This window comes from Hippocampus bargibanti, linkage group LG04, assembly GCF_051943395.1.
Source record: "Hippocampus bargibanti isolate YZ-2025 linkage group LG04, ASM5194339v1, whole genome shotgun sequence".
NCBI lineage: Eukaryota > Metazoa > Chordata > Actinopteri > Syngnathiformes > Syngnathidae > Hippocampus > Hippocampus bargibanti.
In genome coordinates this window covers 14,728,779-14,741,885 of record NC_142737.1, presented here as the reverse complement: position 1 = coordinate 14,741,885, position 13,107 = coordinate 14,728,779, and the positions used below count along the sequence as shown (strand labels likewise).

Here is a 13,107-nt window from a genome sequence, read left to right as displayed (position 1 = left end):
GTGATTTACTACACGTCCACTAGAGGGTACCGTTGGCCAGGAAATAAATTGTGACTTGAAGAAACTTAAGAAATACTGCCATAAAACTGTTCGGATTTTTACGATGAACGTGTGGATTCATAATAACCTCATAGAATTGCAACATTATTTGCTATTTTTGCTAGCTTAGAATCTGTCCAACCTTTCTTAATATTATATTGTTGAAAAGTCCATCTTGAAAGTGGCTTTAACAGTAATGTGCAACCAAATCAATTTCTTTTCCTTCAGCCATTGTAGGTTGACAAAACCAATATTAAATCAACACAACAATATGTTATCTTATGCAACTCTCTACAGATACAGTGTGCTCGCGCTGGACAGTCTGCGCTTATCACTAGCGGCTAGTGATACGATGGTTGGCTAGTGACCTGCCATTCATGTTACTAGCCAATCATAATTTGTGAAAACGCTGATGTTTCCAGTGCCTGCACGGAGGCCTTCGGTTGCCAACTTGAAATCTGATTGGTGGAAGCAACAGTTTCATTGATATTGATTTGTATGCTTCAATGCCCACAGAACTGATTGTGAAGGCCTCCAGATTTCTGGCATCAGATTTCTGACCCTGGTAACAAATGATACATGAAATGTGATTGGTTAAATGCTTAAATACAAAAATACACATCTTGAAGCAAAACAATGAAAGGGAGCTAAAAGACAGTTTGGAATGATTTAATAAGAATCCATGGACAAAATATAATTAACATTAGTCTGTGATTCAAGTATTTTTAGACCACCAGAAATGTTTATTTCGAAAATTATAACTGCTTTCAAGGCCTTGACGGCTCACCACTGCGCTTCACCATATTGCTGCTGGCATTAATTAGTGCAATTTGGATCTGGTTAACACGCAGTGGAACAAAGATGCTCAGTATCAAGTCCATTCCAATCTGTGTTCAAAAGCTTTTAGTATATGAACCAAATTTCTACAGTTTAGCTGGTGTATATAATGTACAGTCACTGTATATTATAAACACTGTACTACAGTGTTTATTTTATTTTATTTTCATCAAAACTGTGTGCATAGGTGAGGCACACAGTTCTCCTGCCTCATGACAGGGGGCGCTGGTGATTACAGATTCTTCTTGCGACTCCTCGGCTGCAGAATAATAGAATTAGTGACAGCAAGCAACAGTAAACAGTTAGCAAGTTAAGTGCAACCATCCAGTCATTTTTTCGTGTTGCTCGGCCTTATTTTCAGAATGGTGGATTACATATCTAAATTGAAAGAATTTTCTAAACTGGACTTTCAATCGAAGCAGGAGATAATAATCAAAGGAAGACCAACACCGGACTGTATAGCTCACAAACGGTGAGGGATGAATGTAAATCTCCTGGACAGCTTCTCAACTTTTTGGCCAAGAAGGATCTCATTGAAACTATTCCTGAAGCGACAAAGTTACTCCAGCTCATGCTCACTGTTCCAGCTACTACAGTATCAGTGGAGCGGTCATTCTCAGCACTGAAAAGACTGAAAACATACAGTCGGAAGAGTGATCTCCATTGAAACAGAGAGACTTGGACTTCATTTATAAGTAAAGGTAACACGATAATAACGTTTTTTTTAATTCTTTTTTTCTATGCTACAGTTTGTATACAGTATATGAAGAATGCTGACATGAAATTTTAAACAAAATGCGTTAACTGTTGCCAATCAAATGGTGAATAAGCTACTCTGTGGAGTTCATATGTTTGTAAATCTGACTGTGATGACGTCAGTGCCTCACCAGCCATGAACCACACGTCACTGAATGTCGGTGTGTTCCAAATGGAGCATACTCCACTTCTCAGAGTTGTATTATCATGCAAAACTCTGAGGTCACCTTTAGCTTTGTTTTAATTAAGTAAATGGGACTTAAAATATTAAAAGCAGCCACAGTTCAGCATACTTATTTTTAAATCCCCTGTTGTGATGATCTGGACACAGTTGTATTTCTTTCCACCATGTGAATCAAAATGGTACTCTTTAACTTCCAGAGTCGTATTGGAATCCCCAGTGTTTCTTCATCCACCATTAACGAGGAAGTCTGCTGCTATGTAACAAAATGTATAAACAAGCCCAAATGCAATGTTCTTGGAATAGCTTTTATTTTAAGGTCATAGGTCAGCGTTTATGGTAGTGTATGTTCTCTAGTTCAGTGTTTCACAACCAGGTGGTGCGTGGAAGTATACAAATGTTTATTTCCAAAATTATAACGAAAATATCCTAGTCAGCCAGTCAATAAAGCTTTATTAGTATCGTGACATCTTTATTATTTCTTTTGATTTCCTATTTTTAATTTTATATTATTCATATATTTTCAAGGCACCATATTTACTTTTTATTTAAAGTTTTATTTAAAGTTAAAAAGGTATTGCCCGAGAGGTAAATATTGAATTAAGGTGATAAATTCTAGTTATTTTCACATAATGATCTGGTATTTAACATTTTCCTTTTGGGGAATCATCAAAATGTCTGAGTGATGGGGGAGGACAAAAAGGTTCAGGGGTACGCCGGACAAAAAAAAAAAGGGAAAATTGATCTTCTTAGTGTCCTTCTGTAGTTATTTTTGATTCCTGTTGCACTGCTAAAATAACAACTTTGATGGGGGGCCTTTGTACAGATCCATATTTCATCTGTCAGTATGATATGATTTATGGACGTTGGATTTGTTTAAAAACAAAAATAAGATTTCTGAATCACCAAGTCAGGATCTTCATCCCAGAACACGTTAAGGCAATATCTTAATTAAATCCTGCGGGGGGTGGGATTACGTGAGAAGGAGGGGCGGGGGGTATCGGTTCTCTAAAAAGCAATATGGGAAACGAGCCAGGGAGATCATTACCAATCAGCCCGTGTGGTTTTTACATCCCTGTGCATTGTTCCATGACAGTTAAAGCGCTCAAACTCAAATGAGAGCTGCAGATGAAGTCAGGGGCCTTGGGGTTCTGGTTTAAAAAAAATGACTTGCAATTTTTTTTTCGTGTTTTAAAGCTAAATCCATTTTGACAACAGACCCAGTGATGAGGTCAGAGTTTGGAAGGGCACGTGCCATGTTTCTGACAGAAAGGCTTTGTGAAATGGGCAGCATATTAGAGAAACCCGACAATACCTGCTGCCTGCTATAAATTTGATTTACCATCTCTCTGAGTTGCTAGCAGCCGAAAGGGATATCGGCTCGAGTGTTCAAGATTGCCACACACTTGTGTTGTCTCTTGTGAAGGATCTCGACAAACATACTGTGTCTCAAAAAGTGAATACTCCCCATCCATCCATCCATCCATCCATCCATCCATCCATCCATCCATCCATCCATCCATCCATCCATCCATGCATCCATCCATCCATCCATCCATCCATCCATCCATCCATCCATCCATCCATCCATCCATCCATCCATCAATCTTCAACACCTCTTATCACGATTTACAGTGCTGGAGCTGACTTCGGGTGAAAGGTCGACTACAACCTGAACCGGTTGTCAGTCAGTCGGGCAAATATGGAGTCGCACAACCATTCAGACCCACACTGGTGGTGAGTGGTAATCTGACCTGTGCTCGCGCACAGGTCAGGTTGGTATAGCACACTGGTTCTTAACCTGGGTTCGATCGAACCCTTGGGGTTCGGTGTGACGATCTCAGGGCTTCGGCGGAGCTTCCGCTGACACACTTCCGTTAATTACGGAAACGCAACATTTCGTCCGGCCTCAGAGGTCGTTTCGTCCATTTTTATGTCCGTTTAGCAATCGGTAGAGCTCCGGGAAAAACAGAGAAATACCACAGGAAATCGTGGGAGCAGTATAGAGTCAGAAGCGTACCAAATCGGAAAAATGAATACAGAGCGAGAAGAAGAGAGGCCAGAGAGAGAGAGAGATGGAGAGACAGAGAGAGATACAGAGTGAAAAATAGAGACAGAGAGAGAGATAGGGAGAGAGACAGAGACACAGCAGAGAGAGAGAGAGAGAGAAGGAGGGAGAGAGTGGGTTAAAGGGAGGGTGAGAGAGAGACAGAGAGAGGACGGTGAAGAGAAGCAGAGTGAGAGGGCGGTAGAGAGAGGGTGAGAGAGGGGAGAGAAAGAGACTGAGATAGACACAGAGAGAGAGAGAGAGAGAGAGAGAGAGAGAGAGAGAGAGAGAGAGAGAGAGAGAGAGAGAGAGAGAGAGAGATTTTTTACGTTCTTAAAATCATGCCCAGGTGCTCACAAATTGGGAATATCTCCATTGTGAGACAAATAAAGGTTTTATTACCTTCAAAAAAGAGGCCAACTGGTCATGTGCATCCTCGTTGAGCCATGCCCCTCAAAATATATTAGATCCAGATATAAATTCCAAACAATAAAATCAGAAAATTTAATCTGCTATGTCATATTTATAAATATTTTCAGTATGCAGCAAAAATTGAGTAGTTGTAGGGGATTGTACTCACTTGAGTTCATGAGAAGATGCAATGTTTTCATATTTTAATCCTGCATAATCTCATACCAAACCATTTTTGCTTCACGTGCAACTCCAAACACGATAGACATTCTCTCACTTACTCATGACATTATATGACATCAACATCAACAGTTTTTCATGCCTATCACATCCAATGTAGAACTCTGGAAATCAGAAATGGAGTGTCTTTTCACAAATCAAAAGACAACTCATCATTGCATTATGCCTGTATTATTATATGACAAAAGATAACACAAAGATTTATGCGAAAGGACGGGAAATTGCCTGCATTCACATTACATTGTACAAAGTGTGTGTGTGTGTGTGTGTGTGTGTGTGTGTGTGTGTGTGTGTGTGTGTGTGTGTGTGTGTGTGTGTGTGTGTGTGTGAGGGTCATTCTGCTGTCCTGTACATTAAGCTAAGTGCCTCTCTGCTCTCCAGCAGTACTAAATGGAGCCTTATGGCTTGGGGGCTTGGAGGAGTGGGGGGTGCCCCAATCTCAGGTCACTGCATCTGGCAAAGGGAAAAAAGGAGGAGGGGAAAAAAAGATCCTTTTTGTATTTTTGTATTGGGTGAATCTTTTTGTTTATTCTATGTGATGTTTATAATCCTCCCCAGCATGCCTAATATGATGGAAGCCAGAGCAGAGAAGCATTTAAATAGCCCATCCAAATTCTTACATACTTTGAATTATTCACTGCTGTGAACAATTGACTTTTTTTTATGGATAACTTGTATGATTTTTATGAATAATGTGTATGATTGTACAAGTCAGGCAAGAGTTGGGATATCCTGAGTTATTTATTGCAGGGAACATAGACAAACATTCACGTTTTCATCCAAGGACAATTTAGTTTTATTATGTGTAAAAACAGTACCAGTAATTTTATAAAGATAACAAATCAATCAGATTACCAATTAAAAAAAAAAACTTGAAGCAAATGAATGAGCTATGGTTGTCATGATCTGGTTGGCGACCAACAGGTGGCGCTGTCGGCCCCGCCTGCACCTGCACAGGTGCCGGTCGTTTCCAATCAGTCACACTCAAAAAAAAGGACACCTGGCACGAACATTCGGTGTCGGGTAATTGTTAAATGTCATTGAATGCTGTTGAACACATTGTATGCTGTTGGAAGCAATTGTATGCACTGTGTGCAGTGTATGTGTTTGTTTAATCTTGGCGGACTTTTAATCTTGGTTTTCTTTTGATATTTTTTATTTTTTCCATTCAGATGATTTTGATGTTTTACATTTTGTTCCTGCGGACTTTATTTTAATACAATTTCTCAAATACAACCTCCTGCTCCCTCCTGCCTGCCTTTTGGGATCCGCACCCGCCATCACCACCTTGCAAAACCGTGACAATGGTAACTGAAATCAAAAGCTCAAGCTGATGGGGTCTGTTGCTAGAGGTGCTGCGAATGGCTCAGGGTTATTTAACTCTGGTAAGAGACCACCACGAGCTCTATTGGTAGGCTTCTAATGATAACGTTAAATCGTGTCAATAGAATGAAGAGACTCACAACATTAAGTGATCAATGATCTTTTCTCTTTTAACTATCGGCCGGACGTGCTGTCTCAAAGGGCTGCGCTGGCCGGCTTACATCCCCCAAGTGTCACATCAGGAAATTGTCACATGGGGACTGGTTTAATGAGGAGAAATTCTCCCCTGAGGTATGACACTTCTGTTGTTCGACCACTTAATGGCCAAGATTTGATCAAATGTGTTAGTTTTGCACATTAGGCATTACGGATTATTCAAAATTGTTAGAATAATCCCATTTACATAAATTCTGCATACTAGGATAAATGCATACTATAGGATAAATCCCCCAACCCCTTTGTTGTTATTATTTAATGGCATATTCAAGATGTGTACGCTGTGTATCTATTCTTTCCTCCTTCATTTCACACCCTATCGTGCTCATGGCACGCCCAAGGATGAAACTATTGAACACAAAACTTGAACTCACCAATTTTTAAATCATTCACTTCCATTCCCAAATTTATTCCGGAATTTTTGAAGCATGACAGAGCGCCCGAATATGTTCGGGTTTTGGTTTTTCTTGCGGCGGGGTGCAGATTAAGCTACGGTCAGACATTTGGTAATGTTTTTCCCTCCCACAGGGGGCAACATTTGCCTTTTGTACAGCAGCCCCCACTTCAAGCTCAGATAACTCCAGAGGCAAATAATTTATGAATGAAGTCATTTTTTCTGATGAAAGAAGAGAGTGAAAGATTTCTTACGCTGCATTGAATATTGATGTAGTCCAAAAACGTAATATTGGATTGGATTGGATTGGATTTGCCTTTATTAGTCTCGCAGTGGAGAAATTTACATTTCACAGCAGCAAAGTTATGAAAGAAATGAAACTATTCTCAACTCAATACAGTTACATATATCACATATGCTTTTTATACTTGCACTATTTACAGTTCTTTTTAGGAAACATTTTTTGCACCATTGTACATCAAAGTGTATAAAACAGTGGTGAGACCAGCCATGATGTTTGGACTAGAGACAGCGCCACTGAAGAAAAGACAGGAAGCAGAGCTGGAGGTAGCAGAGCTGAAGATGTTGAGATTTTCTTTGGGAGTGACCAAGTTGGATAGGATCAGGAATGAGTACATTAGAGGGACAACTCATATAAGAGGCTTTGGAGAGAAAGTCAGAGAAGCCAGACTGAGATGGTTTGGACATGTCCAGAGAAGAGACAGTGACTATATCGACAGAAGGATGCTGAGCCTTGAACTGCCAGGCAGGAGACCAAGAGGAAGACCGAAGAGGAGTTTTATGGATGCGGTCAAAGAGGACATGAAGGTTGTGAGAGAAGAGGATGCACAAAACCGGGTTAAATGATTGATTCGCTGTGGCGACCCCTGAAGGGAAAAGCCGAAAGGAAAAGAAGAAGTACATCAAAGTGAAAAAGTCAGTCAGCTTTATTGTCAAATATACTAATATACATATACATATATATATATAATATACATATCTTCCCCCCCTCCCAACCCCATCACCCTTTCAATTTTGCTGCTGTAGATAGAACATTTCCCCATTGTGGGACTATTAAAGGCTTTCTGATTCAGTAAATCCTGCAATTTGAGTGAAAATGACAAAAACCCTGGCACTGGAGTGGATACGTTTTTGCATGTCATCTGGCAGTGAATGAGTTAATGTGCGTATATTTTTACTTTCTATTTTATATTTATACTTATATTTAATGATATACTTTTTGTCTTAGAATGGCTCACTAGCTCCTGTAAATTGGGAATTTCTCAATTGTGAGACAAAAATAAGGTTTTATTTTATCTTATCTTATATCACGTATTTTCATTCAAATGTCGACATTTTTAAAGCAGTCCTCAACATTCATATTTAGGGGCATTACTGAGTAATTTTTTTTCAGTGGACCACTTCCAGAGATCCAGATTGCCATCTCTCTTGGATCTACCATCCATCCATCCATCCATCCATCCATCCATCCATCCATCCATCCATCCATCCATCCATCCATCCATTCAAACCTCCATTCCAAAAATATTTTGGATGTTTTCAAATCCAAAGTGTAGTTTTGATTCGAACGCAATATTATGCCAGTTCCAACCAGTTTAAATGAAACCTATTTTTATGTGCTTCGCGTTTGCCCACGTCATCTCGTCACCTAACTAGATTGTTCCATCAAATGGAATTACCAGCATCACTCAATGAAATGCAATTATTGATTACGTTGCTCTCTTCCCTGCATCCATCCCTGTATCCCACCCTCTGCCTCCCTCCTCCATCCCTCTGCTTCTGTCTCCTCTTACTGAAGTACTGCAGCGAGAGAGCACTGCGTCGGGGAGGGAGGGAAGGGGGAATCACGTTGTTCACTTCATTTACGTCGGATCCACTTCTTTGTTGAAGAAATACCCAGGAGATTTAGTCAAGATGTATCAAACAACGGCTTTTAGGAAGCTCTTGCTACTTTTGTTACCATAAATGAAGGTAAGTCTTTTTTTTCATCATCTTCAAGTTGATAATCCCACTCGTCTTATGTTTTATCCTATGCAGCCAAATAGTTAAAAGAATAGCAAGTATTTCTTTCTCCCCCTATCAGTGTGATAGGGGGAGATTTAATCCGTAATAGAGGGGATTTTTTGTTTGTTTAAATAAGAGAAATTGTTTAAGATTTCGTGAATCATTTGTTAAAAGTTGCATGCAACTGTCATCATTTGTGAAAGTGAGCTACGGTTTATTTAATTTGACACCTGAAAATTTGAGTTTATTTACGCTTTTCATTCCGGGTTAAAAGGATCATTATGACTCAGTCTCGGAATTGCTCGTGTCTGCCATCGTGTAAAGTTTAAGACTGTCTTTAATTGGAAAGATTGTTGATGGGTTTCGCTGTGTATCGGTCCATTCTCTGATTTCGGTGAGATTACGATACTTCCCGCTTGATCGGCGCAGAGTTTTTCGGTTGTAGACCAAAGCAATGCAGTCGCCTGCCCTGGGGCAGTTGGAGCACTCTGCCAAAGGAGGATAGGATCCGCGTGCGGGGAACTGACTCATCCATGAATTGCACCTTGTGAGGCAACAATTGACATCCTTGCGATCGCTGAACTGGAAAACCTGTGGCAAAGTGCATTGTGAGCAATGGGAACATTGTGCTCCGGTTGTATTTATAGTTACAATGTTTCTTCGACAAGTGTCATTGTATAAAATCTCACACTGGATTTGGAGTTTTAACATTGTGTACAATGTGTGCAAACAAAACCAAAAGCATTACAATTTTATACAAATCTAGAAGAGAATACCGATTGCATTTGAGTCACAGCGGAACCGTTCCTCCCCATAACACAAATGTTGTATCCCATCCATTTGCTTTTTGCATTTTACATTGTCTCCATGAATCAGACTCCAGCCTACCAACTACCAAACACAAATACAGCACTCGACATTTTGTCCCGGTTTGCGGTGGATTGATTTTCTACATTTTGTATTTCAAGTCGTGTCCCCGATCCAAAATGGCCGCCCCCCAACCCCCTGGACCCATTATTTCATAGAGGAAGATTACTAATATTCTTCCCAGTTTGTTACTGGTTCATATCAGAGACATTTTTCCACTTGCACAATCAACATGGCTAACTGGAATTCAGTTGATCATACCTGACCTGTCCCTTTTTTGTCTTCTTGAACTATAAGCATCATAAAAAAAAACTCACAAGCGACTCACTTCTCATTTCACTCATGTTGATAGCACACTGCCGGTAATGCGATGAAGCAGAAACAAAAGCACCAGGAAAATAAAAGATTGTTTGACAGAATAATGGAGAGAAAAAAATCTCGAGATTCAGCAGATGTTTCATTATTTTGTTTAGATCCTGCTTAATGACCCCCTTCACCAAATGGCTTGAAGAGTTCTTGCATTTATTCTGAAAATGCGCCATGCCTTAAACCTAAAATGGAAAGAAAAAGACAATGGTTCACCAATGCGGTCCACATGGACACCAGGCAGCCCAACCCACCAAGGACCTCATGAATAGCTGACAAGTGACGGGCCATTGGGATTTCTGATTAAAACTACAGAAGTGATCGTTTGACAACATGAACGCAGACAGCCATCCATTTTTTTTTCAGATTGTGTTGCGTAATAATTTTTTACCTGTTTTGTAATTGTCAGACGAATCAAGTGACTTTGTGGAAATGACAATCATCAAATAATAAAAATAGCATATAACAAGAATGATTTTAGAGATCATTTATGTTGAAGTGTGCATCAAATTGGCATGAGTCAGTACCCAAGATGTACGCTAATCAAGAAGGTCCTTTTTTTGTTTCAAAATGTACCAACATTATAAATACAGATTTTGCACATTTGTACTTGCGTAATCAGCAAAACACATCTCATGGCAGGCACACGGTCTTCATTTCTCAGCTCATTCACTCATTCATGACTTTTTAATTCATCTACATGATGGATTGGCATGTCATGTGAGATATATGTGTATGACTATTTATTTAAGCACTCAATTTTCTCATGGGCGGTTACTGATTTAACAGATTTTTTTCAGCGATTTTAGTGAAACATATTTTTACATGTCACTGTTTAGATGTACATGTATCTCTTTTGTTTGTGCCAAAACCCCTCCAAGGCCCCTTTGAACACACAAACACGAACATGCTCATGCAGTAATGCCATCACCGTTTGATGAAATCTCAAAATGGAAGACGTTCTATTCTCGAAGCGCCTTCTCAGATGTGGCCACCGCTTTTCTCCATTGATGAGATTACTTGCTGCATTGCCCACTTAGAGATTGGAACTGCTCCTAGCTGATACTAATAGAGCAAACCAGCTGTCAGGTGTTCGCGCTGGTTGGTGAGTGTTTTTCAAAGGTCAGGAGTTGTACGAAAAAAGATGCATTTGAAATTCCCCAATGAGTTATCTGTAAGATTGGTGAAATACTGTAGATCATGATAGATGTACTCTGTCTATCGTCAATTTAACTAATTCACTGCCATTCATGAATGTATTCGGGAATTTAAAATATGACGTTGAGCGCCATTCCCGAATTTAGGTACCGATAAAGCGCTGGCCATGGCTCCAGGCAATGTTTTTTCCTTTTCCACAAGGGGGCAACATTTCCCTTTTTTATATTTATATATATATATATATATATATATATATATATATATATATATATATACAGTAAAGTCTCGTTATATCGATATTCTTGGGAGTCCGAAAAATATCGATATAACCGGGACTATCGATATATCCGACCCTGCGCGCATGTAATTTTCTCCTTGCGGTCATAGAAATAGTATCGTAATAAGCGGTACTATCGATATAACCGATATAGATATAACGAGACTTTACTATATATACACATATATATATATATATATATATATATATATATATATATATATATATATATATATATATATATATATATATGTATATGTATGTGTGTGTGTGTGTATACATATATATATATATGTATATATATATATACATATATGTATATATATACAGTAAAGTCTCGTTATATCGATATTCAAGGGAGTCCGAAAAAATATCGATATAACCGGGACTATCGATATATCCGATCCTGCGCCGAACTGCATTAAACAAAAGCCGCCAAAAGAGGGCAGCCAAGCGCCATATAAGAAACGGAGCTGGCCATTAGCTCCCCTTTTTTTTTGGGTAAGAGATGTTCCCCCAATGTTGCCTCAAAATGGCACATCTAATTCTTTAATGATTGTAAACATGTATGCTTTAATCTTCAGAACTACAGTGTATTTGAAACATATTCATAACTGGATGTGTAACAAGAAAGCATATTATCCGAATCTGAAGCCATTGTTTGGATTCACAAGCAATGCAAGACGTCTTGGCGTTAAGTCATTTTTATTTGCATTTGAATAAAAAGTGACATCGGCTGTCCTTTAATACACAGTATGGAATGTTAATAATTTTCAAAATCATCGCGCTTCAGCAGACAAAACAAGAAACATTGTTGCAAAAAACGATTGCATTCATATACAGTACAGTGGGCATGTACATTACACAACAGGGAAACTGCAACACTTACATCTTACTGTATTATGTATACAATTTAAAAAAGTCATCAATCTTCTTCTGCTTCCCATTTTTACCTTTTAACACAAACACTTCAATCTCATCTGCTACACACGAGCTAGCGTCTGAAAATGAAAATGGCTCTGCTACACGGGTGCTGGGCACGTAACCAAGTCACCTGACCAAGTTGACCAATGGCGCGACCGATGGCGTGTCACGTGACAAAGTCACACGGCCAAGTCGACCAATAGCGCGACCGATGGCGGCTCATGTGACCAAGTCGACCAATGGCGCGACCGATGGCGGCTCACGTAACAAGACACGTGACCAAGTTGACCAATGGCGCGACGGATATATCGATATGAACAACAAAAATGGCCGGCGGGGGATGAAAAGGAGCACCGTAATAACCGGATTATCATAATAACCGGGTATCGTACTAAACTGTAGTATATATACATAAAAAGACTAGAAATGTGCAAGGGAAATGAAAATAGTATCGTAATAAGCGGTACTATCGATATAACCGATATCGATATAACGAGACTTTATTGTATATCTCAGAATCATCTTTATTGCCAAGTATGTAGAACACACAAGGAATTTGTTTCCGGTAGAACACGCTACACTAGTATCGTCGTCAAAAAAACTGATAAGTGGCACTATACAGTTCCATTTTGGCTACTGTTGAAGAGTTCAAAGGGTTAATGGCTTGGGGGAAGAAGCTGTTTAAATGTCTGCTGGATTTGGTGCGCATGGATCGGTAGCGCCTGCCTGAGGGGAGTAGCTGGAAAAGGTGGTGGGCAGGGTGCGGAGGGTCCAGTAGGATTTTCCGCGCCCTTGTTCGGATTCTTGCAGTGTGCAAGTCCTCGAGAGTGGGTAGGGCGGTGCCAATGATTTTTTTCCGCCGTCCTAACCGTCCGTTGAAGTCAGATTTTGTCCATTTTTGTGGCGGCCCCGAACCAAATGGTGATGGAAGAACACAGGATGGATTCGATGACAGCTGTGTAGAAATGTTGCAGCACCTCCTGTGGCAGGCCATGCTTCTTTAGCAGCCTCAGGAAGTACATTCTCTGTTGGGCCTTTTTCAGAAT

The 13,107-nt window shown here is 39.7% G+C and overlaps 2 protein-coding genes across 2 annotated transcripts in view; one reads left to right on the top strand and one right to left on the bottom strand.

The window, feature by feature from the left end:
- LOC148899157 (ladderlectin-like) overlaps positions 1–13,107 on the bottom strand; it is a 256,335-nt gene that overhangs the window by 14,627 nt on the left and 228,601 nt on the right. The window lies entirely within an intron of this gene.
- The window catches only part of sv2ca (synaptic vesicle glycoprotein 2Ca), a 42,554-nt gene continuing 37,742 nt past the window's right edge, over positions 8,296–13,107 (top strand). The window contains exon 1 of the mRNA XM_088994232.1: positions 8,296–8,436. The gene's annotated coding sequence lies outside the window, so the exon portion shown is untranslated. The remainder of the gene's footprint in view (positions 8,437–13,107) is intronic.